Source organism: Callithrix jacchus, chromosome 19 (genome assembly GCF_049354715.1).
Source record: "Callithrix jacchus isolate 240 chromosome 19, calJac240_pri, whole genome shotgun sequence".
NCBI lineage: Eukaryota > Metazoa > Chordata > Mammalia > Primates > Cebidae > Callithrix > Callithrix jacchus.
In genome coordinates this window covers 16,441,207-16,453,185 of record NC_133520.1, presented here as the reverse complement: position 1 = coordinate 16,453,185, position 11,979 = coordinate 16,441,207, and the positions used below count along the sequence as shown (strand labels likewise).

General features: G+C 47.6%; 1 protein-coding gene across 3 annotated transcripts in view; it reads right to left on the bottom strand.

Moving 5' to 3' along the window:
* LOC118149439 (uncharacterized) overlaps positions 1-11,596 on the bottom strand; it is a 35,761-nt gene extending 24,165 nt beyond the window's left edge. The window contains exons 1-2 of one of the 3 annotated variants that reach the window (XR_004736850.3): positions 11,459-11,596; positions 902-1,022 (exon numbers count right to left, since the gene is read on the bottom strand). The gene's annotated coding sequence lies outside the window, so the exon portion shown is untranslated. The other 2 variants (XR_013529615.1, XM_078356406.1) reach the window with 2 other exon arrangements.
* Positions 11,597-11,979: the final 383 nt, after the last annotated feature.

Here is an 11,979-nt window from a genome sequence, read left to right as displayed (position 1 = left end):
ACTTTGAGAGGCTGAGGTAGGAGGATCACTTGAGCCCAGGAACTTGAGACCAGCCTGGGCAATATAGTAATGATATAGGAGTTAAGGAGAAATTATTTAGGCAGATACTGAGGGCATGGGAGTCCTCGATGAGGTTTTTCTTTTAATGAAAAAACAGCCCCCAAATCATTTTCTTCTAACCAAGAGTAGCCTGTAAAATCAAGCTGCAGACATAGACAAACAAGCTGGAAGTTTGCACAGGGGAATGCCAGCAGTTGTGACAACAGAAAAAGGCTACCTGGGACTAGGTAGGTTCAAAATGGCAGTTCCATCTTCCCTTCCCTTTGTCAAACCACAGGTACAGTAAGGAGAAGACAATATGACACCAGCCAAACAAAGACTCCCCATTTGCATAATAAGATTATGGTGGGGCGAGCAGCCTTCCCCACACACTATGTAAACCTCATACTGGTCAAACCAATCTGTGGGCCCTATGTAAATCACACACTGCCCACTCAAGCAGACACAGAGCCAAGCAATTGGGAGCCCATCCGGTGTTTCTCTCCAAGCTCTGCAGTTTTTCTATGGCATCTTATCAGGGCTGCTGTGTGTCATCATAGCCTCTACTGATGCTTCCTCTCTGCCAGCCACTCTTCTAAGAACTCAGGTGTAGTCCACTCCAGGCTGGGTTTTCCCCTTTGGCAGCCCCTCTCTTTTGTAAGGGAGAGAGCTGTTCTCCTTTCTCGTTCTTTTGCATATTAAACCTCTGCCCCTAAACCTACTCCTCGTGTGTCCATGTCCTTAATCTTCTTGGCTCGAGATGATGAACCCAGGTATTTATCCCAGACAACAGCACTGCTTCGGTGAGACCTCATGTCTACTAAAAAAATTTTAAAAATGCGTTGGGCATGGAAGTGCATACCTGTATTCCTGGCTACTTGGGAGGCTGAGGGGGGAGGATGTTTTGAGCCTGGGAACGGGAGGTTGCCAAGATGAACCAAGATTGTGCCACTATACTGCAATCTGGGTGGCAGAGTGAGACTCTGTATCAACACAAACAAAACCAAAAACAATAGAAGATAGTAGTTTTATACTAAAGTCCTTAATGGGCAAATTAAAAGTTGGCTTTCAGATTGCTTTTGAAATTTCATACCTCTTAAAATCTTGAAGTCTTATTTTTAAATTTTAAAGGATTTTTCATTGCTGTTTGAGACAAGAGTTTAAAAAAAAATTTTCTACCATCCTGTTCCAGTACGTTTTTGTTTTTTTGTTTTGTTTTGTTTTTGTTTTTTTTGAGACAGAGTTTCACTCTTGTTACCCAGGCTGGAGTGCAATGGCATGATCTCTGCTCACCGCAACCTCCGCCTCCTGGGTTCAGGCAATTCTCTTGCCTCAGCCTCTTGAGTAGCTGGGATTACAGGCACGGGCCACCATGCCCAGGTAATTTTTTGTATTTTTAGTAGAGACAGGGTTTCATCATGTTGGCCAGGATGGTCTCGATCTCTTGACCTTGTAAAAAAAAAAAAAAAAACTAGGCACAAACACAGAAGGAATTTGGGTAGGGCTCAGCTAGGTGATTCTTCTGCTCCCTGTGGTATAAAGTGAAATGATCAGTAATACTTAGCTGGAGCATGGGCTGGTCTGGAGGGTCCAAGATAGCTTCATTTATTTATTTGATAAACCTTGAGGGAAATGACTAGAAGGCAGGGTTCAGCTAGGATTGTCAACAACAACGCCTATGTGTGGCTTCTCCAGCATGACAGCCTCAGGTTTCCCGCAGAACAAATGTCTCAAAGTAATAAAGGGAAGCTGCTTCTGACCAAGTCTCAGAAGTCACTTGGAATAACTTCTACCACATTTTATTGTTCATGCAAATCTTCAGGCCAGCTCAGATTTAAAGGAAAAGGAACTAGACTGCATTTATCTTGGTAGAGAAATGTCAATATCACATTGTGTAAGAGCATGTGGGATGGCAATACTATTGTGACTCTCTTCGAAAAATACCATTTGCCACACCCTAACTATCTACCCTGTCCCTAAGCAAGTACACTTGGCCAGGATGTATCTGAATAGTGCTGAGAAATTGCAGCGGACATCTCTAGCTTTGGTACTTTCCTTATCTCCCTCTTTCACACTCTGCCCTCTTCTACCTTTTCACTTTATTTTCTTACTTTCCTTTCTTTCTCCCACCCTTTTTGTTAACTAAACTCACAAGGATATTTCTTAGTCCGTTCCTCCCCATCTCTCCTATACATCTGTAAATCTTTTATCCCTGGGTGACGTGGAGATTATTAGGACACTTAGACTATAGCATGTCAGGCTTGGAAGGGTCTTGACTAATCCCAGATGTACTTTTACATATGAGGAAGTTGAGGCCTAGAGAAGGGACTTTCCCAAGGTCCTACTTCAAGTAAGTAGCAGAGTGCTGGCTAGCACGACATAAATCATGGCCTATAGTGGGTCTCAAAGAATGTCAACAGCTTCCTTTCTGTTTCGGATGCCTGGAACTAAAGCCACTTGTTTCCGTTTCACATTAATTGCTCATAATTCCAATGTCTTTAGGCCTCTTGGTGAAGGAATGAAACCAATGCTAACAGGCCCCCCTGTTCCCAGAGAGGCCTGTCCCAGCCTTGGCTCTGGTCCCAGTCTTCAGAGATGGATGAGTGGGTTGTCAGTGGAGCAAGCTGAGATCACTGCAACAGCCCTGCACCCAGACCCTGACACCCCAACACAGCGGCTGCTCCTTTCTGATGCTGAAGTCCAGGGATTCTCTGAACTCTAACATCAACTGGCAGCCTCTAGACCACTTTTGAAATCTTCTGGGCATCTAGGGATGGTGAATTTAGCTTATAATGACTGCAGTCAGGCTGAGGGTCAATCTGAGGCGATACAGGCTAAGAAAACACAACTCTCTGGCCAGGCCCAAGCAACAGCAACTCTGTCGTGTTCAAGCCTGTTTCCTCTGATAACAGCTCCAAACAGGCGGAAGCTCAGGGTGGGGGTTAGGGGAGCCCAAGCGGGGCCAGCAGCCATCCCATAGCAATAGCAGCTAGATCTTGAGAGGAAGAGCAAGGCTGGGGTAAACACAGGGGGTTGGCACCGTGTTCTGGAATCTGAATAGTGATGTGAAGAATGGCCTTCTAAGGAGCCTCCCAGAACTTTTTTTTTTTTTAATCCACCAGTGCATCGCTTTTAGCTTCAAGACAGCAGCTCTGCAAATCAGTGATAAGCTGAGAGTGCCACCTGCGTGTGCTGTCAGGGACGTCACCATGGGGCCACAATGAAAGTCTCAAGGCTTCTGTGTGCCTGGGGCAGGGGGAGAAATAGTCTCCATGGACAACTCTGTTGATAAGAAGGGACTGAAATAATTATTTTAATTGGTATAGGCTGCAACCTCCTTTACAGAAGTGGCTGTGTTTCTGGGTATCCAGGTCTACCACAGTCTGGCACATATTAGGAGCTCCACAAATATTTGTTATAAAATCCTTCTGCTCCTGCACCCAGGCATGATGGCCTCCTTCCAGCAGATCTCCGCTAGCTCTGACAGGAAGCTTAGGGCAGGGAGAAACCCTGCTAAGGATTTTTGGTTTCTCCTGCCCACTGATCAAGACTAAGAAACCCTCCCCAGGAGCCCTTGAAGTGGAGTGGTAGAAACGAGTCATGGAGGGTCCCATGCCTTTCTTTGTGCCAGGGTCCCTCCTTCCAGCCCATGGATTCTTTCTCTCCAAAAAAAGAAAGGGGCAATTTCTTTCCCTTATACTCCCCTAAAAAGGAAAGGAAATCTGCAAACAGGAAGAAACATCGCTAGGCCAGAGGAAACATCACCAACTAACAGTGTCACTTCCCAACCTGTGGTTGGCCAGAGCCTGAACCTGGCCCTCATCCACACAGCCCGCTGCCGTGGCTGCAGCAACTCAAGTTGAAATTGTAAGAGCAGCTGCCACATCGGGCACAGAGCCAAGCAATTGGGAGCCCATCCGGTGTTTCTCTCCAAGCTCTGCAATCTTTCTATTGCATCTTATCAGGGGCTGCTGTGTGTCATCATAGCCTCTACTGAGTTCTTCCTCTCTGCCAGCCACTCTTCTAAGAACTCTACAGTGATTATTGTGCTTAGTTCTTTCTCCACAACTCTATGAAGTAGGCATTATTATTCTCATTTTACAGGTGAGGAAATTGAGGCACAGAGGAGTTACCAGAACTTACCCAAGTCCCCTAGAGGTGGGATTAAATCCCAAGGGGCTGACTCTGGAGCCCACACTCCTGGCCCCACCATGGGCAGACTCTGCAAAGTGCATGGCCTTAGAGGCTTCCAACCTATACTGTACTGAGTGGCTGGTCTCCAGTCAGCAGTTAATAAGCTCCATGCATGAGAGCACTGGGTAGCATACCAGATGCCACTGTCTCCCCTGGCTGGGGGTCACTTCATTTCTGCCATAGGCATTGCCTTTCCCTCAGGCACAGCAGTGTGTTGGCCACCGGGAGAATGAACTGTGTGTATGGGTGGTGGAGCAGCTTGTTACTTCTAGAAAAACAACTTCAGTCCCATCTCACTGTCATCTGCTCCACCTGGAGTCACTTTCAAATCTGTGATCTGTACCTGTGGGCTCTTTGTGACACCACAGACAGTCCCAGGACAGACTCCAGCAAGAAACCCTAGTCTAACATAACCTGCCTGGCAAAAGAAAATAGAAAGGTTTTTTTCCCCACCCCCTGGGGAAACTGCCTGACCATACACTCTCTGCTTTTAAACAGAAACTTCCTAGATCACACGTCCCCCTTCCATTCTCAACTAGCCATGCAATGCTTGCCTCTGCTTCACCCCACTCTTGCCTGCTTTACCTCTTCTATCTGGCTCTCCCGTTCCTACTCTACAGGTCCACTTCCCACAGGCTGTCTCAATCCCGAGTCAGATTCTTGGTCCTCCTCCTTCTGCATCTACTCCCACCCCTGTACCCAGTTCACTCCCTTTCTCCACACACCATCTTTATTCCAATTCCTTGCTGTTTCTTGGCTTCCTTGCCTTCTTGCCTTTACCCGAATCTGAGGCTCCCTCCTCACCCAACACCTACCCCATCAAACGCAACTCCCTCACCTACCACATAACTGTAATCCTCTCTCCTAGGCTCCAACACACAGAGGATGAAACCTCAGGATGCAGACAACAGAGGAACCCCTGGCAGGCTTCTCAGCGAGCCCAGGGTGAAAATCTACTGGCCAAGGGGATGAGGAGACCTGTTGCCTACAACTCAGTGCTGTGCTCTCTGAGGCTGACGTTGTCTTCCTCTGCCATTCCCAGGGGCACAAAAGCTTAAGCCTTTTTGCATTCATTCCCTGGCTTGCTTTGACTGGGAGTCCAGGACTTGGTAGCATGCTAATTTATGCAAACCAAATGCAAATGAATATAGAAAACTATGTGACCCTGGATTTACTGGAAATCAGAGGCTCCCCTTACGGGAAGACTCAGGGAAATTTTGGAATCTACTTCCCAAGAGAAATATTAAAATAGAATGGCTTTCAGTTGGGGGTCAGGGAGGGATGTGGCTGGAAGTCATTCAGAGGAAAGAGTGTGGTCTGGGTTCCGCATGCATCCTCTAAGCCACCCAACAGAAGGCAGAGGAAGAAAAAGCGTCTGGCTACCAAACCTGTGCCTCCTTTCTCCTGTCTTGACTCTGAGCTCTGGTTCAGCTCCACGCCCTGTCAAAACCACCGGACAGTGTGCACGCCTGAGAACACAGCCCCTGGGCTGTACTTCCTCTTTGGAAACAGACATTTTATTTACATCTTACTTCCCATGACAGCACTTTCCTATTCTCCTCTCCCCTTACATCTCCCTACACTGACCTTCTTGTACTTGACTCTCATTGGGTATGGCCGGTCAAGTGCCCAGAATGTTCTGGGACATTGTTCTGGAACCTGGTCAGGGGCTAGGCATTCTGGAGGTTCCTATAAAGCAAGCCTCAAAGGATTGCTAAGGGGCAGGTCAACTCAGCCACAAAGGCTTAGGTGCCTCATTTCCTGAAGAAGGGAGAAAAGGACCACTCCAAGAAAGGACAGGAGGGATGAAGGTGGCCCCAGAAGCCTCAGCCCATTCTTCTGACTCTAAACAGAAATGTGAACAACCCCAAAAGCTAGAAGCTGACCCCTTCTGTCCCAGAGCAGTGCCTCATGCCTGTAATCTTAGCACTTGGCAGACGGCTTGAGCACAGGAGTTTGAGACCAGCTGGGGCAACATGGCAAAACCTGGTCTCTACAAAAACACAAACAAATTAGCTGGGCATGGTGGCACCTATAGTCTCAGCTACTCAGGAGGCTGAGGCAAGAGGATCACTTGAGCCTGGGAGCAGAGGTTGCAGTGAGCCGAGATAGCACCTCTGCATTCCAGCCTGGGCAACAGAGCCAAACCCTGAAGAAAAGAAAGAAAGGAGGAGGGAGGGAGGGAGGAAAAGAAAAGAAAAGAAAAAGAAATTGACCTTTTCTTAAAGATCTCAAGAGAAGGAAAGATACTTCCAAAGTCTTTGTAATTGTCCCGTAGTTTCATCAGAATTTTTTACTTTTTTTTTAAAACAGAGTTTCACTCTGTCACCAGGCTGGAGTATAGTGGCACGATCTCAGCTCACTGCAACCTCCGACTCTCAGGTGCAACTGATTCTCTTGCCTCAGACTTGGGAGTAGCTGGGATTACAGGCACACACCACCACGCTCAGCTAATTTTAGTGTTTTTAGTAGAGATGGGGTTTTACCATATGGCCAGGCTGGTCTTGAACTGCTGATCTCAAGTGATCCTCAACCTCAGCCTCCCAAAGTGCTGGGATTACAGGCATAAGCCACTGTGCCTAGCCCAGTGTTTCTTGCTCTTCAGAATCACCAAGGGGACAGTTAAAAATACAGATTCCTGGCCCTGGCCCCAGCCTCCTCAGTCACTCTCCTGGGGGCAGGGCTCAGCAATGTGTGTTTTCAAACACCCCAGGTGCAAGTGAAGATGAGCCAAGTTTAGGAAATATTACACTGTGCTTTGCTGTGGGAAACTGGAAGAGGGTAAGTTGAAGTGGGGATGGTGAGGGAATGCAGGGAGGAGGGAACAGAAAGGGACCATCTACAGTGCCGCTCAGGGCTGGCCCTGCTGAGACAGACACTGGCACCTGTCCCAGGAGTTGAGCTCCTGACTGGAACCTGGAGGAAGAACCTCAAGTCAAGAAATGGACTTTCCAATCGGATGTCCCCCACATCTCTTCTTTGGAAAGGGGATATCATGAATGTAGAATTCAGCTGCAAAAAGTCATCTCCAGACCCATTTTTAAATTCCCCATAAACAAAGAAAGAAAAGGCTGTCAACATTCAAAATGTGCTAGTCCTTTTCCTGCTTCAGTAAAACAGCCCTGATTTAGTGCTCACTGCTTCCAAGCCTGTGACCGCTAAGAGGCAGCTGGGATGAAGCTGGCTGCCATGCGGTCTTGGAAGCCAATTCGTAAATAATGGAGCCAAAATGGGGATAAGGGTACTGTTTAGGCTTGAGGAACTGGATGGCTACCTTAAAAAACTTTAGCATATTCTTGTATATATATAGGCATTATAAGAGCTCGACTTGGGAATGGTAATAACTGCTGCTGTTTATCGAGAGCTTAACTTTGTACGGATTCACAATCCCTTACCCACAGGTTGACCATCTGATGTATCATGCAAACCAGGCAATTTTGAAAGTGAAAAGGAGGGATGGGGGAGTTATCAATAATCTCACCAGGATTACAGTTGTAAAACTGGGATGTATGATCACCTGATTTACCCAAAACCCTGGGGGGCAAATGTGCTTCAAATTTATATTTTTTTTAGATTTTATAAAGATAATACTGTGTACACCCATATATGTGAATGCGTATATATACTATATGTATGTAGAGGGATCCAGGGCAGTACCTCATAATCAAACACACTATATTTCTGCAGCAAATGTATGAATAGTCACACCAAATGGAACAGACACATCAGGTCAGATTCTGCTGACTTACGATTTATGAAAAATACTTTTTCATAAAAGTTTTCAGAGAAACTTGGAAAATGCTTTTTTAAATTGTGGAAAGGGCTTAGAGACCTGTACCAAGAGCTCTACTAAATGTCTTTAATAGCGTGGCAGGGACACTAGCTGTCCCACTGTAAATTTTTTCTCCTTCTCCCTTGGTAATAGAATCTCCAAGTTGTGTTTGGATCCATGGATGTCAGAAGGAAAAACAATGTTTCCCAGCCTTCCTTGCAGCTAGGTGGGGTCACGTGACTAAGATCTGCCAATGAGATCTGTAAGTGGAAAGATGTGATCAGGGCTGACAGTTACCCTACATGCCCAGGTAGAAATGTACCTGTTGTTTATAGTTGGCATTGGTTCTGATTAACTGAAACTCGTGCCTTACTGGTCATTAAATATTTTCAAAATTAATCCTGGTGTAAAACTTTTAGGAAGTCTCCTTAAAGGGACGGGCATGTCCTTCTGCCATCCCTCACTCTTCCTTCCTGCTGGCTAGAATGTGGACCCTGATCACTCATTCCACTTTGGCTCATGAGGATGAAGGCCACAACCTGGAGAGGATGAAACTGAAAGCTGGAAGGGTCCTGGGTCTCAGTAACTCCTTTTGACTTTTACATGAGAAAAGAAAACCTTTTTGTGTTAAGTCGCTGGTCATTTGTGTTTTCAGTGTCTCTCAAAGGAACAGTATTCTAGGATTTGCTCTGACCCTGCTGCTTAACAAACAACCCTGAAATCTCAGATGGCAATTGTATTTATTTCTCATTTAATAGCCTGCAGTTCGGATGTGGTGGAGCTCTAGCGGACACTCAGAACAAGCTCTCCTCCTCACCAGTGATGCTCTGGAGACAAAGCCAAAACACACGAACCGTTTAAAACCCCTGCTAGTGCTGCTCTCATATTCCATTGGCCAAAACAAGTCACAGGGCAGCCTGACATCAAGGGGAGAGAAAATATGGGAAGAGAGGATAAACACCTGCTGTTCATACACAGAACTGATACATGTGCAACCCAGGCCTACAGCTGCACAGGCACCAGGGGCTTCTGAGTATCCTGGGCTCCTTCCAGCCCTCCCAGCATCACTGGGATGGGGTCGGGGGACTGCTGCTCCCTCCCTGATCATGGCCTGAAATTTCAAGTATTTGCCTCCTGCCCCAACCCTGAGGATACTACCAAGTAGGTGGCAACAGGAAAGTCTTCCTTTGACTGCCCCTCTCTGCAGTCACCCCAGACCACACACCAGGCTGTACAGGTGTCTCTGGCAGTCTTTCCCAAAGGCGTGAGGGGAAATGTTCAAGCTGGAAGCTCTGCTGGCTTCCATTTGTGTGTCTCCCAAGGCTCCCCTTCTTCCAAACTTCCTTTGAGAATTTCTACCCAGTGGCTGTGTGCAGGTCCCACCCACACATCCAGGAGCACCTGGTACTTCTGGAAGTTCGCTCAGAAGAGGAAGGAAGTGCATTTCCTACAGTTCCCCAATAAACCTCTCCCGGGGCCTCGTTGTCCAATCGCCAGGACCCACCCCCAATTCATAAACAATAAGGTTTAGGGAGAGGATTTGGCAAATCAGCCTCAGCCACATCCCAATGTCTGAAAGAAAACACCAAGAGAAGTTCAGGGCAGGGTGGACACCGTGGATATTGCCAGTAGCTAAGTGGGTCTTAGGGAATAACAGACCTGGAAGACTTTACCACTGACTATGTGACCTCTGGTACACCAATCCCATTTCTGAGCCTTTGTTTTACTGTAGTTTTATTTGTTGAAAAGAAGGGGGTTGCCCTTGATGGCATTTAAGCTTTCTTCTAGTCCTAACAGCCTGTGATCTAAGGAGGAAGGGGTGAGAAGGAAAAGACTAGTACATAGGTGCCTAGAGGGACACAGTATGGTGGGGGCCCAGTCACCTGGGGGTAGCATGAGGCAAAGTTCAAGTTCTTTAGCCCTTATCAGGTTATAGTCCTTATCGCCAAGCTTAGCCTTACCTCTCAGCTGCATTCAGGGCCATGGTCTAAGGCCACAAAAATTGTGTACAACAGGGGCTACCTATCGTGATGACTACAGTAAGTATAACACCCCCCAGACGTAGAGCAGTTCTGGCCTTGTCACTCACCACTATCTGCCTCAAACCTCAGTTCCAGCAACTCCAAACTACCTTCAGTTCCCAGCACACATGATGGTGACTTTCTGGCCTCCAGACTACAAGTTCCCTCCCCCTGCTATACCACTGTCCCTTGATCTCCCTTCCCCCACCCCCACCTTCCCCTGGCTATTGCCTACTCATCCTTCAACGTTCAGCTGAGCCTCCTCCCCACCCAGGTTTGGAGCCCCTCTGCATCACTTTCATAATGCCCTATCACTGCACTCACTACACTGTATCGTCCCTATCTGCTGTGAACCTCTAACTACTGTCCTACAAGACTCCAAGCTTCCTTGAGGGCTGAGGAAAGAAACCATGTCTTATCTATCTTCTTTTATACCCAATGTCTTTCACAAAACAAGACAAATGATAAATGAGCAATGATGCATGAACAAAGAAACAAACTGGGAAGGAAAACTGAAAGCAATGTCACATGTAGATGTGACACCTTTCTTTCTGCCCCACATCCCAACTGCCACACAGACTACATCTGTAGCTCAGTGAAATCATGTCAATAAACACCATGGGCCCAGGGAAGAAGCCCCGTGTTTGACCGGTAGGCAAGAAAAGCCTTCCTTAGTGATGGTGATGAAGAGAGTAAGGCTGGGGTGCAACATCGACTGGAGGTAAGATAGGAAAGAAGTCTCAAGGAGAGCAGGCTTTGAGGGACCAGTGAGGAGGCTGGGTTTGGTGGGCAAATGGAGACCAAGTTGTCACACACCTGCAGCTCCACCAAGACAGGAAAGAGCCTGTGACCTGGCCAGGGAGGGGGAAAGAGGATTTAAGTTGGAAATCGGAGTGTGAGGTGTGTGAGAGCAGTGGGAGGGTTCTAGCTGAAGGGCACTGAGACATAGGGGGACTCAGATGGCAGAAGGAGGTGGCATCCCTCCGCTCCCTTCTCCCACTTTCCCTGACTGTGCCCACCAGGTGTCCAGAGCTGCCTCAAGCCCGGTGGTCTAAGCAGGAGACTTGGTGATACTCCTTCAGGGACTGGCTTCAGGAAGTTAAGTGGGCCTGATAATCTGGAGGAAATGTCTGTTTGTTTTAGAGAGGATGATTAAAAGTGCCTAGTCACTGGATTTGAATACTCAAGAATGAGTTTGAGAAGAGACTGTTTCTTTTTAGATGATGCAAGAACCACCATTGCTGGGTTTCTTTGCACCAAGGGGAAGAACTTAAATCTCTGAAATGTCTGAATTGTAGTGGTTGTTGGACAGGACGTTTGACATGTCCTAAGATGATGGCCGGGGTGGGAGCCTGGGCTGTCAAGGAGTGTAAGACTGAACCTTACCCTGAGACCTCCATCAAAGAGCACCAATTAAAATCCAGTCATTTACCTCAATAGACCTTGTGACTCTGCTCTCTCCAAAGACAGGAGCAGCCAGGTCAGGACTTTCAAGGCTCACTGGCCTGGCATCGGACTCGGGTCTCACTTCGCTTCCCATCGCCGTCTGTTGGCGGAGAGGCAGCACTGCGCACCCGCACGTGTTTGTGCTGTGTGCGCATGTGCGGGGGTGCCGCTTTGCGCATGCGCATTGCTGACTGGGCGAGGTCTTGCTGCATACTTAGGCGAAGCTCGCCTCCACCTGGGTCACAGGCACGGCGAAACTGTGCAAACACAGGTTTGATTCATTTTAAATGGAGGTGGTGTGGACAAATCGAAGTTTTGTATCAATACAGTAGAAGCTGCGTAATTCACCTGCTTCTCTCTGCCTTCATCCAAATCATCCCCAAATCATCACTGAGAAGCCTCTGCTCCCATCAGTGTCGTCCGTGCGGGCCCCCATCAGAGAAGTGTGTGGGAGAAGCAGGTGCAGGTCATCGCCCTCCCTAGTCCAGCTGCCTCAGAAGCTGTTCC